Genomic DNA, 13,389 nt, shown 5'->3' on the forward strand with positions numbered 1-13,389 from the left:
CATTGAAAAAATAGATATATAAATAGTTTCCTGGAATATACACTCCAGGAAGGTTCTGGCTGGGAGTAGAGCAGCATGCTGGGTGCCCAGCTGATTTCTATGCTTATAAGCCACAGCCATAGCCCTCTGGAGTTTTTTAACCTGTGGCTACTTGCATCAGAATTACCCATGGTGCTTTTTTATTTTTATTTTATTTTATTTTATTTTTATTTTAAAATGCAGAATTCTAGGCCCCACCCCAGACCCACCAAATCAGGATCTCTGGGCGCAGGGCCCAGGAATTGGCATTCTCACAGGCTCTGCACATTTGGGCTGAGTTCCCCCTGCCTTAAAGGCTGGGGACAACCCACTCATCAGTAATCCAGTGTGGTTTGTCACACCAGCCATGTATGCCCTCTCAGCCTACACTGGGCTTTGAAGAATCAAGCCAAACAGAGGAGTTTTTTTTTTTTTTACGAAGTCTACTCTTGGTTGTACCTAAGACGGGAAGCTGCAAAACACCATATTCAGAAGAATAGAATTAATTCACGTTTGTATTTTATTTTGGAATCCAGTAGCAGCAGATTGCGCTTCTTAAACTAGGCAAGGCTAATAATTAAAATGAATTAACATTCCCAGACTGGGCCCTAATTTGGAATTAGGAAAAGTAGTTGCAGGAAGACATCAGCCCGCAATGAAAGGTTTGCCCCATTAAAAAGTGGTTAATCTGTGCGCAGTTAGTTGAGAATCATAATTATAGACCTGATTGCTTTTAACTCACAACCTTGAGGTTTCCTTTATTGCCTGTTTTACTGGAATGATATTGGAGGATGGTAGAAAGTTCTCCACTTTAAGGTGTGTCTTGCCTTGGGGCGGGGTTTGGCCAAGAGCGCCCTTCAGCCCTGCAGTGCTGCGACTTGTCAAGGCCAAGGGGAGTTGTAGCATGCTCGGAGAGGGCCCAACAGCTGTGCAATTAGCCATGTCATCTGTAGGTGAAATTCAACACCTCAAAGAGACAATAATTCAAGGTATCAGTCCACACTTGTTGCTTCCGGAGTTGGTCATAGCCTCTTAAGAGAAAAGGTGAGCCATCTCAAGAATGAAATATCTGGCTATGTGTGGGAGCAATCGGAGAAAAGAACCAAGAAGAAGAGCAACTGTGAAACTCTGAATCAAGCCTCCTGGAAGGGGTCCTATTCCCTTTCTGTGCCTTCACGCAGATGGCTTCAGGATGCCCTCCACCTGATGCCCCTGCTTGTGGGGGAGGAGGGCAAAAGGAGGTAGGTTCCAGAGGGGCGAAGTGCCGGGCACCTAAACAACACCTTCCATTTGCGCTTTGTCATAATCCCTGGCACTTGGGATCTCCCTGCAGTGGCGCAGGGGGACCTGGATGGGTAGGGCTGTCGCCAGCTCACTGGTGCAGGGAGGCCCTGAGCTGTCAGCATCTGAGAGCCAGGCTCTGAGAAGCACAGGGCCTGAAGTCGGGCTTGCTCCTCCTCGCCGTGTGCCCCTCTTTCCTGCAGCACAGGGAATAAGCAGAGGCAGACAGCCGAAAGGGTTAGGACCCATCAAGGAGGAAAAAAAAATGTAAAAGGAAGCCCTGTATCTTTCACACAACATGTAATTAACTCTCAGCAGAAGATGCCATGGATTCATAATGGGAGCCGACGGCGGGGGAGGAAGGCTCTGACAAGCATGAGATTTCTAGTGGGCTTTTTTTTAATTTAATTTTTTAAAGGAACACGAACAGTTGCAATTGTAATTGTGGACCTTCAGTGATGGTGTCTCCCCAGCAGCAAACCAGATGCTGTATCTCACCCCTGTGCAGGCAGGTTGAACGAGAGGGGCTTTTCTGCTCCAGTATTCTCTCCTCCATCCCGACAGCAGGCTCTTTCTTGTCCCCGGTGCCCCAGGGTGGGCCTGTCAGCAGCCCCAGTCATGTGAGCTGGCCCCAGAAGCTTCTCCTCTCCGTGACAGCAGTCCTTGGAGTCACCCTGACCTCTAGCCAGGGGCTCCAGGGTCACATTTGTGGCACAGGCCTCCCCCCAAGCACCTCAGTAAGGTGGTTGCACTTTGTGAGGAAGGGAGGCCCAGCTGGAGAGGAAAGGCGGGGAGCTCCGGGGCAGGGTGGCTGGAGGTGGGCAGTGCCTGGAAGTCTGCCAGAACAAACCGGGCCAATCCTCTCCCGGGCACAAAGGACGCTCTGTGAGGGACACGCCTAGCCCCTGTGCAATCAGGGAGGCTCACGTTTCTTACCACAGGGAGGCCCATTCCCAGACGGGCTTGGGTGTGGCCTGTAGGCTGAACCCTGCTGGGTAGGGCCCTGTGGACTCCTGGTGACCCGTCTGGGTGACTTCAGTCCTCATTATGATCTGGTCTGCACACGAAGATAGAGAGAGGCCTGGGCAGGCAGCTTAACATCACAGGACATGGGCAATTGCCTCTTCGTCCTCTGGGAGAGAGCCTTCCTAGGTCTACCCCCCACAACGCACACACACTCTCTCTTTCTCAGACACATATACTCACATCCATGCAATCATACACTCAGTCTAAATGAGAGAAGATCTCCAGCCATACTTAGACTAGTCAAACATGCTGTGCAGACATTTGCCCCCACCCCCAAGTCATTGTCACGGAGAAATTAGACTAGGTCTCAAAGAAATCAGGCTAGCAAGTATGCAACAAGAACCACCGTACTGGCCACAGGCATAATTATCATTTTTTTCTTTAGAACTTGGAGTCTCTCCCTGCCACCAGGCACCTTCTCATTGTGACTCTGCATTGCATGAAAGAAGGGAAGGGAAGGGAAGGGAAGGGAAGGGAAGGGAAGGGAAGGGAAGGGAAGGGAAGGGAAGGGAGAAACTTTGGGGTAAGCAAAATAGCATGGAAGACATATTGAAAAGGTCCATGCTGATGTATGTTTTAGCAGAACCTGAGGTTTATCTGCGTGGCTATGCCATGCCGTGGTAAGGGATGGGTCAGGAAGGTATTTAAACCCTCACTGAGCCTCATGGGTTTTAAAATGAAAGAGTGCAAGTAGGATTTCTAAAGTCTCTTCAGTAATCAGTCCAGGCCTGAAAGCCACAAGGCCAGGCGGCCATCCACCAGAACCTGCTGCCCGCACAGGGCCTGAGACCCCGTCGCATCACGGAGCTCTGCAGATGTCTGGCAGGTGGGTTCCCTCCTGGACCACAGCTGAGCTGGATGGTAATGGATAAAATCGCCATCTGTGAAGGTAGGACCTTTCTCTGTCCTGTATGGCCTGAGCTGTGAACGAGGAAGAAGACACTCATTTGTTGAACATGTATTTCTTTGGCACCATCGATGTGTCAGTAAATAAACCAGATAAAATTGCCTGCTCCTGGGAGTTTCCATTTGACACAAAAGCATAGGAACTTCCCCTCTGTGTTCATTTCCTGGGGCTGCTGTAACAAAGTACCGCAAACTGGGTGGCTTAAACAACAGAAACGTATTTTCACCCAGTTCTGGAAGCTGGCAATCTGAGATCAAGGTCTTGGCATCGTGGTTCCTTCTGGGGACTGCAAGGGAGAATCTGTTCCATGCCTGTCTCTCAGCTTCTGGTGGTGCGCTGGCCATCTTTGGTCTTCCTTGGCTGCCTGATGCAGCGTCCCATTCCTGCCTTCATCTTCTCCCTGTGTGTCTGTCAGTGTCCAAATTTCCCTTTTTGTAAGGACGTCAGTCATATTGGATTAGAGCCCACCCTAATGACCTCATTAACTTGATTATCTATGAAAAGATTCCATCTCCAAAAAAGTCACATTCTGAGGTACTGAGGGTTAGGATGCTAATGTATCTTTTTTTTTTTTTTTTGAGGGAGGGTAGACACGATTCAGTTTATGACACCCTCTAGAGAAAAGCCTAGGCAAGTATGGAGGAGAGTCGTTTGCCCTTGAGGTACCTAGCTGGTATCTCCTGCTTCTTCAAGGTCTCATGTGAATGCACCTGATTGGTGGAGCCTATATCATGTGCCTCTTTGCTGCAAGGCAGGCTGGGAAATCAAGTTTCTGGCTTCTACCTTGGGGAGGCATGGACCACTACTGTGGGATTTCCCCCAGATATAGGAAGAAACTTCAAAGGATTCATGCAAAGATGGCCACAAAGCACAACAGAAATGCTATGCAGGTACTTTCAGGATTTCTCCAAGGGGACACAAGAGCAGAGAATGGAGACAACAGCTTCCATTTCTTACTTTAAAAAAAATTTGTTTTTTGGGGCGCCTGGGTGGCGCAGTCGGTTGAGCGTCCGACTTCAGCCAGGTCACGATCTCGCGGTCCGTGAGTTCGAGCCCCGCGTCAGGCTCTGGGCTGATGGCTCAGAGCCTGGAGCCTGTTTCTGATTCTGTGTCTCCCTCTCTCTCTGCCCCTCCCCCGTTCATGCTCTGTCTCTCTCTGTCCCAAAAATAAATAAACGTTGAAAAAAAAAAATTAAACAAAAAAAATTTGTTTTTAATGTTTATTTTTGAAAGAGAGAGAGACAGAGAGACAGAGAGACAGAGCATGAGTTGGGGAGGGGCAGAGAGAGAGGGAGACACAGAATCCAAAGCAGGCTCCAGGCTCCCAGCTGTCAGCACAGAGCCCGATGCAGGGCTCAGACCCACGAACCTCGAGATCGTGACCTGAGCCGAAGTCAGATCCTAACTGACTGAGCCACCCAGGTGCCCCCACAGCTTCCATTTCATATGGCTTCCCTTTAGTGCCTAGTATTAGGTGCTGTTCACTATAGGGACAAAATATTGATGCCTACAGAGGACACCTGGCAAATCTAGATAATGGCCAATAAGTAACATTTAGTAAACATTCACTATGTGCCAGACATTTTCCTAAGCTCTTTATAGGCATTGCTTCATTTAATCCTTACAACAGCTTTATGAGATAGGGGTGATTATCAGCCCCCTTTCACGGATGAGAAAACTAAGGCACAGACAGGTTAAGTAACTTAACCGAGCAGGTGGGAAAGCCAGGATTGGAACCCAGCAATGTCAGTCTGAGACTGAGAGCTTAACCACTGTGCTTCCTAATAGAGATGGAAGAAGATGGAAAGTGGAAGAAAAGCCTCCCCAGCCAGTGCTCAGGGAAGGCAGATGCGTGCCCTGAGCTGGACAGAACTACCCCTGAGTGGCATGTACATTGTCACACTCTCTGAGTCAAGGTGGGTGTGGTGCTGGCCTGAGACACTGACAAAGTCCTTGGGAATCCCGGGAGAGAGGTATGGGAAGGGGTGGGGGGTGGGAAGGAGGAGCGAGCCTGCTGCTAGAGTCCGGGAGGTTCAGCCCAGGAGGCCCTGCCTGGTGTGCCTGAGGAAGGCCTACGTCATGGCACTGGCTTCTGAGCTTCCAGACTCAGCTGGGCTGGGCAGCTGGAAGCCTGTTTCCCTGCAAGGGCAGGGAGGGCCCAAGCCAGTCCCTTGCCAGGGTGCTGCCTGGAGAGGACCCGCATTTTTCCATGAAATCTTCTCTGGTGACCTAGAGTTAGGCCTCGGAGGGACCAGGTGGCTGCCAGGGCAAGACCCTGCAAGCTGAGGTGCATTTGAACACCTCAGCTGTGGCAAAGGTGGCTCAGGTACCTGCCACCTGCCCAGAGGCAGAGACCCGGGACTTCTGTGCCCGCCCTGGAGGAGCCCTTGCCCCTCCCTACTCCTGTGACCCTGGACATTGGAACATTGCTATTTCTTTTAACTTTTTGCACAAGGAGGCAAAAATAGACAGGATACGTTCTTATATCCCCAAGCATACCCAAACTGGAGGCTCCCCTGGGGCCCTGGCCCAATCGATCGGGCCTCAGACCTCACATCCTCCAAGTCCAGAACACAATGTCAAGAATATGCATGCACTGGGAGTGTTTGCCATTCACCGGTGAGCCCGATTAATACATATTTGTAAAACATGAGAAGCACTAACGCCTTGCGTGTACCCTCATGTCCGGTTGTCTCCCCACAGATAAGATGTAGAGAAAAAGGACATTCTCAGAATTTAAAGAATGAGGTGTGGCCAGGGTTAAAATACAAGGTGGCCTATTAAATTTGAAAGCCAGATAAAACAAGGAATATTTTGTTAGTAGAAGTATGTTCCAAAGACTGCATGGGATATATCTATCCTAATACAATTATTCGTTGTTTCTCTGACACTCAAATTTAACTGTTCATTGTGTATTTGTATTTGTTCAATTTGGCAACCTTGGGTAGGTGTTATCCATATCCACCCCAGTAGGGGAAGATAGAGGGGAGAATTCTAGAAAAGAGGCTGGTAGGCCTATGCCAAATCACGGGGACTCCAGGGAGGCCAGGCCCCCCCGCTCCCGGGCTGCTGCAGTGGGGCCCTGGGAAGCAGCTCTGGGCCTCTTCTCGGAGCCCTGTCTCCCTGGACAGAAGAGGCAGGGCCCAACGGCTGCAGAAGGAAGCCTTGAAAACAACCTGAAAACAGTTCTTATCTGGGCAGTTGCCAGTGCAGGAGAAGATAGGCTCAGGGTGTTTGGCAACGTGTCTGGCTTGTCTCCTACGGGCTTGAGGGGTCACACTGACTCCCAGGGGTATGGAAACACGGCACCACGCCTCAGCTGACCCTCTAAGCTTCCTAGCCTACACTGACCTCCCCTTCAGGTCTGGCTGTGTCAGCCCTGCCTCACACTGAATTCCCCCACATTCTCTGGGGCTGAGGTCACTGAATATCTCTGGGCCTTTCCTGCAAGGTTGGAGTGCCTACGCAGGGGCACGAGCTGGGTGAGTTATTTGTGCACTGCACAAAGGTACCCTGGGAAGCGAAGCGTGGACACCTGTACCCAGGAACCTGGAGAAAGCACTGGGTGAGAGAGTCCGGCAGTCTCCTCCACAGGCCGGGGAGCCCCCCCACCCCCACCCCCACCCCCAGGCCTGAGAGCAGCAGGTCCACCCGCCTCCCAGCCCCCCTGCTATGCTAGCTCTGATGCAGTATAGGCCTCCTCGGGGCCTTTCCCAGGGCTGTGTGGGAGCTGCTCTTGTGTCCTTTCCCAGTGAACAGGGCAGGAGAGGGAGGGAGAAAGGGCAGGCCGGCTCTGGGAAGTTTCAATTTGTATGTTGGACCAGAGCATTCACGGCAGTGCTGAGAAACAAAGGAAGGACGGCCTATGAGCAGAACATCTCTCTGATAATCTTGTGAGGTGCTTTTAACCCCATTTTTACAGAAGATGAAACAGACCCAGAGAGGTTATGGAACTTTCCTCAGGGCATACAATTAATAAGTGGTCGGGGGTGGGGGATAGGGGGCAGAAATCCTACCCAGACTGCTCTGACTCCAAAATCTGGGCCCATTCTATTCCATTTGACTGCCCAGGAAAATTCTGGTCTAGCTCAGGAGGAAATATCTACTGTCAACTCTGTTACTCTGTTATTGTCAGGTTCCTGGCTTCCCCGTGACCTCCAAGACTTGGCTGTGACTGAAATTTCCACTAGAAAATAATGCTGAAAGGACACAGCTGTGCTCCTCTGTGTCTACACCAGGAACTCCATCTCCCGGGCTCTCAACCCTCCTCCCACAGAGCCGAGTGGGTGCTCAGGGCCAGGCTGTGGTGGTTTCAGCACACAGGGAATTGTCCCCAGTCCCTGCCCTTGCACGACTCACCTGGTAATTCCTGAGACTAAAAACCACACTCCCTGGTGATCAAACTCCTAAATCTAACCATGTGATTGGTTGAGTTTGGTCAGATTGTGGGATATAGGCCCCCATGACGTCCTCCCCACCTACAAGGAATGCTGGGTGTTATCCCCGCCACCTGAGCCCTCCTCAGATCTCTCCGCACACAGGGAGTCAAGCCTTCCTTGTTTTCCCCTTTTGGCTTTCAGTGTTTCCATTGCTCTCTGACTCTCACACCACCTCGCCTCAACTAATCGTCCCCCCCTCAACACCTCACAGCAGTAAGATGACAAAAGACTTCCAGTCCTGAGCATGGTGGGGAAAAAGTGAGGGGAGGCTTGAGCAGGGTGAGCTGGGAGGGAAGAGAGAGAGTTCTCCTTCTCCTAATCATGAACCTCACTCATGTATTCGTTTGGTTGCCCTGCGTATACGTTGGCTGGATGGGGAAACACAGGAGGGGTTGGAGGCTGGGCTGGACAGCCCACGCAGCTCTTTGCCCAAGGTCTGTTCAAAGAAGTGCGCTGTCTATCAGGAAAGTCATTAAAATGGACTTCCAAGCCCTCCTTGCACTTCCTCTGCTGAGGCTCAACTCAGCTGTGCTTCTCAGAAGCGCCTTTCTTCTTTCACATTCGTAGCTCCTCCAAGTTTCCAGAACCATCCGGCCTACACCATGTCTCTTCTTGGCTGGAGTGTGGGTTTCGGAGCCAGACTGCCTGAGTTCTAATCCTGGCTCAGAAACTTATCAGACTTGGGCATGTTACTTAATCTCTCTCTGCCTCAGATCCCTTGACTCTGATGTGGGTTGAGAACATCTACTGAAGCGTACTGCTTAAGGTTGTTGCAAGGACTGTCGTGGTAACAGTCCTAAAAGATGGAAAATAGCCTTGGCCCACGGCAGGCACCATGTAAGTGTCGGTAGCAATCAATGTTGTTACTATCATGATTATTCTCTCTCCCCTTCCCTCTTACCCCACATCTGCAGTTCGATCTTTATCACCCCACTGTCCTCCCAAAGCCTTGGCAGGCTGGCTGAGGGTGGCATGGGTGGCTTGGAAATCTGCAGATGCTCACATGGCAGGGAACCTGTGCCGGGTGTTGGAGAAGCCGTGGGGACCCTGCAGATGATCCTTAGGTGGAAAGGAGAGCCGGCCTCCACTGCACTGGGATGGATGAGTGTCCTCGTTCCTGCACAGGAGGAGGTGTATCTCCCGGTAGCAGGAGAGAACTTCTCCTTTAGGTTCAGTCTAGTTTGGAGGACAACTCATCTGTCAGAAGCCTGCTGAGTGTGACCAGCTGGAGGTTGCAATCAAGACACTCATGCAACAGGACTCTGGTGGGTTGGCTGGTGGCCTCCCAAAGGGTATGTCCGTGTCCTAATCCCCCAAACCTGGGACTATGACCTTATTTGGACAAAGGATCTTTGCAGATGTAATCAGGAATCCTGAGATGAGAGCATCATGGATTATCCAGGGTGTACTAGGTCCAATGACAAGTGTGCTTTGAGCAGAAGATAATTCACAGATACGGATGAGAAGGCCATGTGGAGACAGAGGCAAAGGTTGGAGTGATGCGGCCTCGCACCAGAGAAGGCCTGGAGCCACCAGAAGCTGGACAAGGCCGGGAAGGAAGACTCTGGAGAGAGCATGTGACACACTGCCTTTGAGCTTCTGTGAGAGAATACATTTCTGTTGTTTTAAGCCACCCAGTTCGTGGTAATTTGTTACCACAGCTCTAGGAAACTAATACAAGGACCAGTTGCAAACCACCCCCCCCCCCCCCAGAGGAAAAGAGAACCTTGGCCATGGTCTGAAGTGGGAAAGACAGAGCAAGGTGAAACTCAAAGGATCAATGGAGGACTTTCATTGAGGTGGCTGCATGTGATGGTGCAGGTTGTGCACTGCACAACTGTGGGGGTGCCATTTACAGCTTGGTTGTAGTGTGACTGCTTATTGCTCAATTGTTCCTGCGAGCGTCAGGAAGGTGTCTTGAGGAAGCGGTACCTTTTTCTGAGACACACAAAGGCACCCTATGGCCTTGTTGGGTTTTAGTGAGAAAATCTAGACAGTGCCGTATGGCCACACTCCACTGATACTGTTCAATGCCCAACCCCGGATGGTGCAAGGACCCAATAGCTGAAGGAGGAAGAGAGAAAGGGTTGCCTGAGGAGGTAAGAGTTTCCTCTCCAATTTGCTGATTCCCCACATCCCTTAGCAATCTTTTATGAATCTGCCAGTCATGAGGTTAGCTAAACTCTTTTGAACCTATTTTTTGTTTTCTTCCCTTGATTTTGAATAATGAACTTTTAAAAAAGTTTTTATTTAATTAATTAATCTCTCCACCCAACATGGGGCTCAAGCTCACAACCATGAGATCAAGAGCCACGCAGGCACCCTGGGAATAATGAATTTTTTATGGAGATGACCATAGAGATGGGTAGGGGGTGCCAGTTTGGGACTTTTGAGCCTCAGGGTCATTCAATTTTTGAAAGCGGGTTCTTTGGAAGCAGGTCTGTTTAAGCTCCCGGTCAACTCTGCAATGGGAAGGTTGGGAGCCCTTCCTGTCTGAGCCGCCCCGTGTTACCCAAGTACAGCTGCACGTGAGCAGAATGTGGTGTCAAAACTCATGTTTTAACTGCCGCAGAGCAGGACTTTTACCTGGGTGTGGTTTCATCTCTCGGAGGGACAGGAAGACTTCTCTGAGGTGGGAAGAGAGGTCTAACATGTCACTTGGTGATCATCACATTCTGCCTGCGTGTTGGTAAGAGATGAGGTTGGACTCACCAGACTTTTAGGGGTAAGTCTCAGCCTGACAGTGAGGACCTGGCTATTCTGGCAGCCTCAGCATCTCCTGGGAGCTTGTTAGAAAGGCAGACTCTCACCCTGTTTCCGATTCTGTGTCTCCCTCTCTCTCTGCCCCTCCCCCGTTCATGCTCTGTCTCTCTCTGTCCCCAAAAAAATAAATAAACGTTGAAAAAAAAAAAAAAAAAAGGGGCGCCTGGGTGGCGCAGTCGGTTAAGCGTCCGACTTCAGCCAGGTCACGATCTCGCGGTCCGGGAGTTCGAGCCCCACGTCGGGCTCTGGGCTGATGGCCCAGAGCCTGGAGCCTGTTTCCGATTCTGTGTCTCCCTCTCTCTCTGCCCCTCCCCCGTTCATGCTCTGTCTCTCTCTGTCCCCCAAAAAATAAATAAACGTTAGAAAAAAAAAAAAAAAAAAAAGAAAGGCAGACTCTCAGGGGCGCCTGGGTGGCTCAGTCGGGTAAGTGTACAAGTGTACAATTTGGGAGATCGAGCCTCGTGTCAAGCTCTGCTCTGTCAGCACGGAGCCTGCTTGGAATTCTCTCTCTCCCTCTCTCTGCCCCTCCTATGCGTGCACACATACACTCTCTCTCTCTCTCTTTCAAAATAAGTAAATAAACATTAAAAAAAAAAAAGATAACAACCCAGGCAACAACAGATGTTGGCGAGGATGCGGAGAAAGAGGGTCTCTTTTGCCCTGCTGGTGGGAACGCAAACTGGTGCAGCCACTCTGGAAAACAGTATGGAGGGTCCTCAAAAAACTAAATATAGAACTACCCTATGACCCAGCCATTGCACTACTAGGCATTTATCCAAGGGATACGGGTGTGCTCTTTCGAAGGGACGCATGCACCCCCATGTTTATAGCAGCACTATCAACAACAGCCAAAGTATGGAAGAGCCCAAATGTCCATCGATGGATGAATGGATAAAGATGTGGTAAATATATGTGTATATATATATATATATATATATATATATATATATGTGTGTGTGTGTGTGTGTGTGTGTGTGTGTGTGTGTGTACACATATGTATGCAATGGAATATTTCTCGGCAATCAAAAAGAATGAAATCTTGCCATTTGCAACTACGTGGATGGAACTGGAGGGTATTATGCTAAGTGAAATTAGTCAGAGAAAGACAAATATCCTATGACTTCACTCATATGAGGCCTTTAAGAGACCAAACAGATGAACATAAGGGAAGGGAAGCAAAAATAATATAAAAACAGGGAGGAGGAGAAAACAGAAGAGACTTTGAAATATGGAGAACAAACAGGGTTACTGGAGGGGGTTGGGGAGGGGGGATGGGCTAAATGGGGAAGGGGCATTAAGGAATCTACTCCTGAAATCATTGTTGCACTATATGCTAACTAACTTGGATGTGAATTAAAAATAAATTAATTAAAAGGAAGGAAGGAAGGAAGGAAGGAAGGAAGGAAGGAAGGAAGGAAGGGAGGAAGGAAGGAAGGGAGGAAGGAAGGAAGGGAGGGAGGGAGGGAGAGAGGAAGAAAGAAAGACTCAGACTTGGCCCCAGACCTGCAGAATCAAGATTTGTTTGTAAGGATCCCCAGGTGATTGGGGAGCAGAGCAAAGCTTGAGAAGCACTGAGCTAGAACAAGGCCTATTTCCTGGCATTGATTTAATGGACTTATCTTAAATTAGTTCAGAGCTGAACTGACCTTGCTGTTTCAGAATTCTGTTGGCTTTGCTGCCTTGGAGAAACTTCCTCTGAAATAGAAATCTACCGAAATGGTTCCCAAGCCTGATTATCTCAAGTGGACACCCTTCTAAGGCAGTGAATGTTCTCGAAGCTGAGGGTCAGCTGTGTTCCATGTCCCCGATCTTTGGGTGGGTGACCCTTTGGGAGTAGAGTAGGGAGTGGGAGCCTCCTTTCAGGGCCAGCTCTGAAGCATGGCTCTGCATCTGTGGCCACTTGTCCTGCCTCACCTGTGCTCTGCCTCCCCAGAGACCAGTCGAAGCACCTCCACGCTCACTTGTGGCTTCCCCACACCAAAGCCTGAAGGATTGGGGATCCTCATCGGGATTTTCGAAGACAGCCAGCAGCCCAGGGCTGATAGCAAAAAAGCGTATGAGCCTACTCTCCATGGGCTTAAAGAGACACAGCATCACACAATTAGAGAGTGGTATCAGCGAGTCTACAACAGCCACACAACAAGAGACGCAGCTGTTTAAAATGATACTTTTTAATGTTTCTTTATTTTTGAGAGACAGAGAGTGAGTGGGGAAGGGACAGAGAGAGAGGGAGACACAGAATCCAAAGCAGGCTGTCAGCACAGAGCCCGACGTGGGGCTTGAACTCACGAACCATGAGATCATGACCTGAGCCAAAGTTGGATCTGAACAAAATAGGGTGTTCAAAAATGATGATTTTTTTTTTTTTTTTTTTTTTTTTTTTAACGGGGCGCCTGGGTGGCTCAGTCGGTTAAGTGACCGACTTCAGCTCAGGTCGTGATCTTGCAGTTTGTGAGTTCAAGCTCCACCTCGATTCTATGGTGGCAGCTCAGAGCCGACTTTGCTTTGGGTCCCCGCTCTCAGTCTGTCTGTCCCTCCCCTTGCTTGCGCTCGCGCTCTCTCTCTCTCTTAAAAAAAAAAAAAAAGTTAGGGGCGCCTGGGTGGCGCAGTCGGTTAAGCGTCCGACTTCAGCCAGGTCACGATCTCGCGGTCCGTGAGTTCGAGCCCCGCGTCAGGCTCTGGGCTGATGGCTCAGAGCCTGGAGCCTGTTTCCGATTCTGTGTCTCCCTCTCTCTCTGCCCCTCCCCCTTTCATGCTCTGTCTCTCTCTGTCCCAAAAAAATAAATAAAAAACGTTGGAAAAAAAAATTAAAAAAAAAAAAAGTTGGTTAATTTAACAAAAAGTAGAGTGCAAATTAGAATCACAGTGCCTTCTCATTTTTAAAATAAAACTATATCTATGTGAATTGGGAAATGATATCTGGAAGGATATGTTCCAAAATCTATGGTGTCAATG

General features: G+C 49.6%; 1 long non-coding RNA gene across 1 annotated transcript; it reads left to right on the forward strand.

Moving 5' to 3' along the window:
- The first annotated feature begins 2,779 nt into the window (after window positions 1-2,779).
- Window positions 2,780-9,304, forward strand: LOC123585636. Its single transcript, XR_006706327.1, has 2 exons — window positions 2,780-4,122; window positions 5,021-9,304. It is a non-coding gene; the product is annotated as an uncharacterized LOC123585636 (long non-coding RNA).
- Window positions 9,305-13,389: the final 4,085 nt, after the last annotated feature.

This window comes from Leopardus geoffroyi, chromosome C3, assembly GCF_018350155.1.
Source record: "Leopardus geoffroyi isolate Oge1 chromosome C3, O.geoffroyi_Oge1_pat1.0, whole genome shotgun sequence".
In the NCBI taxonomy this organism is placed as follows: domain Eukaryota; kingdom Metazoa; phylum Chordata; class Mammalia; order Carnivora; family Felidae; genus Leopardus; species Leopardus geoffroyi.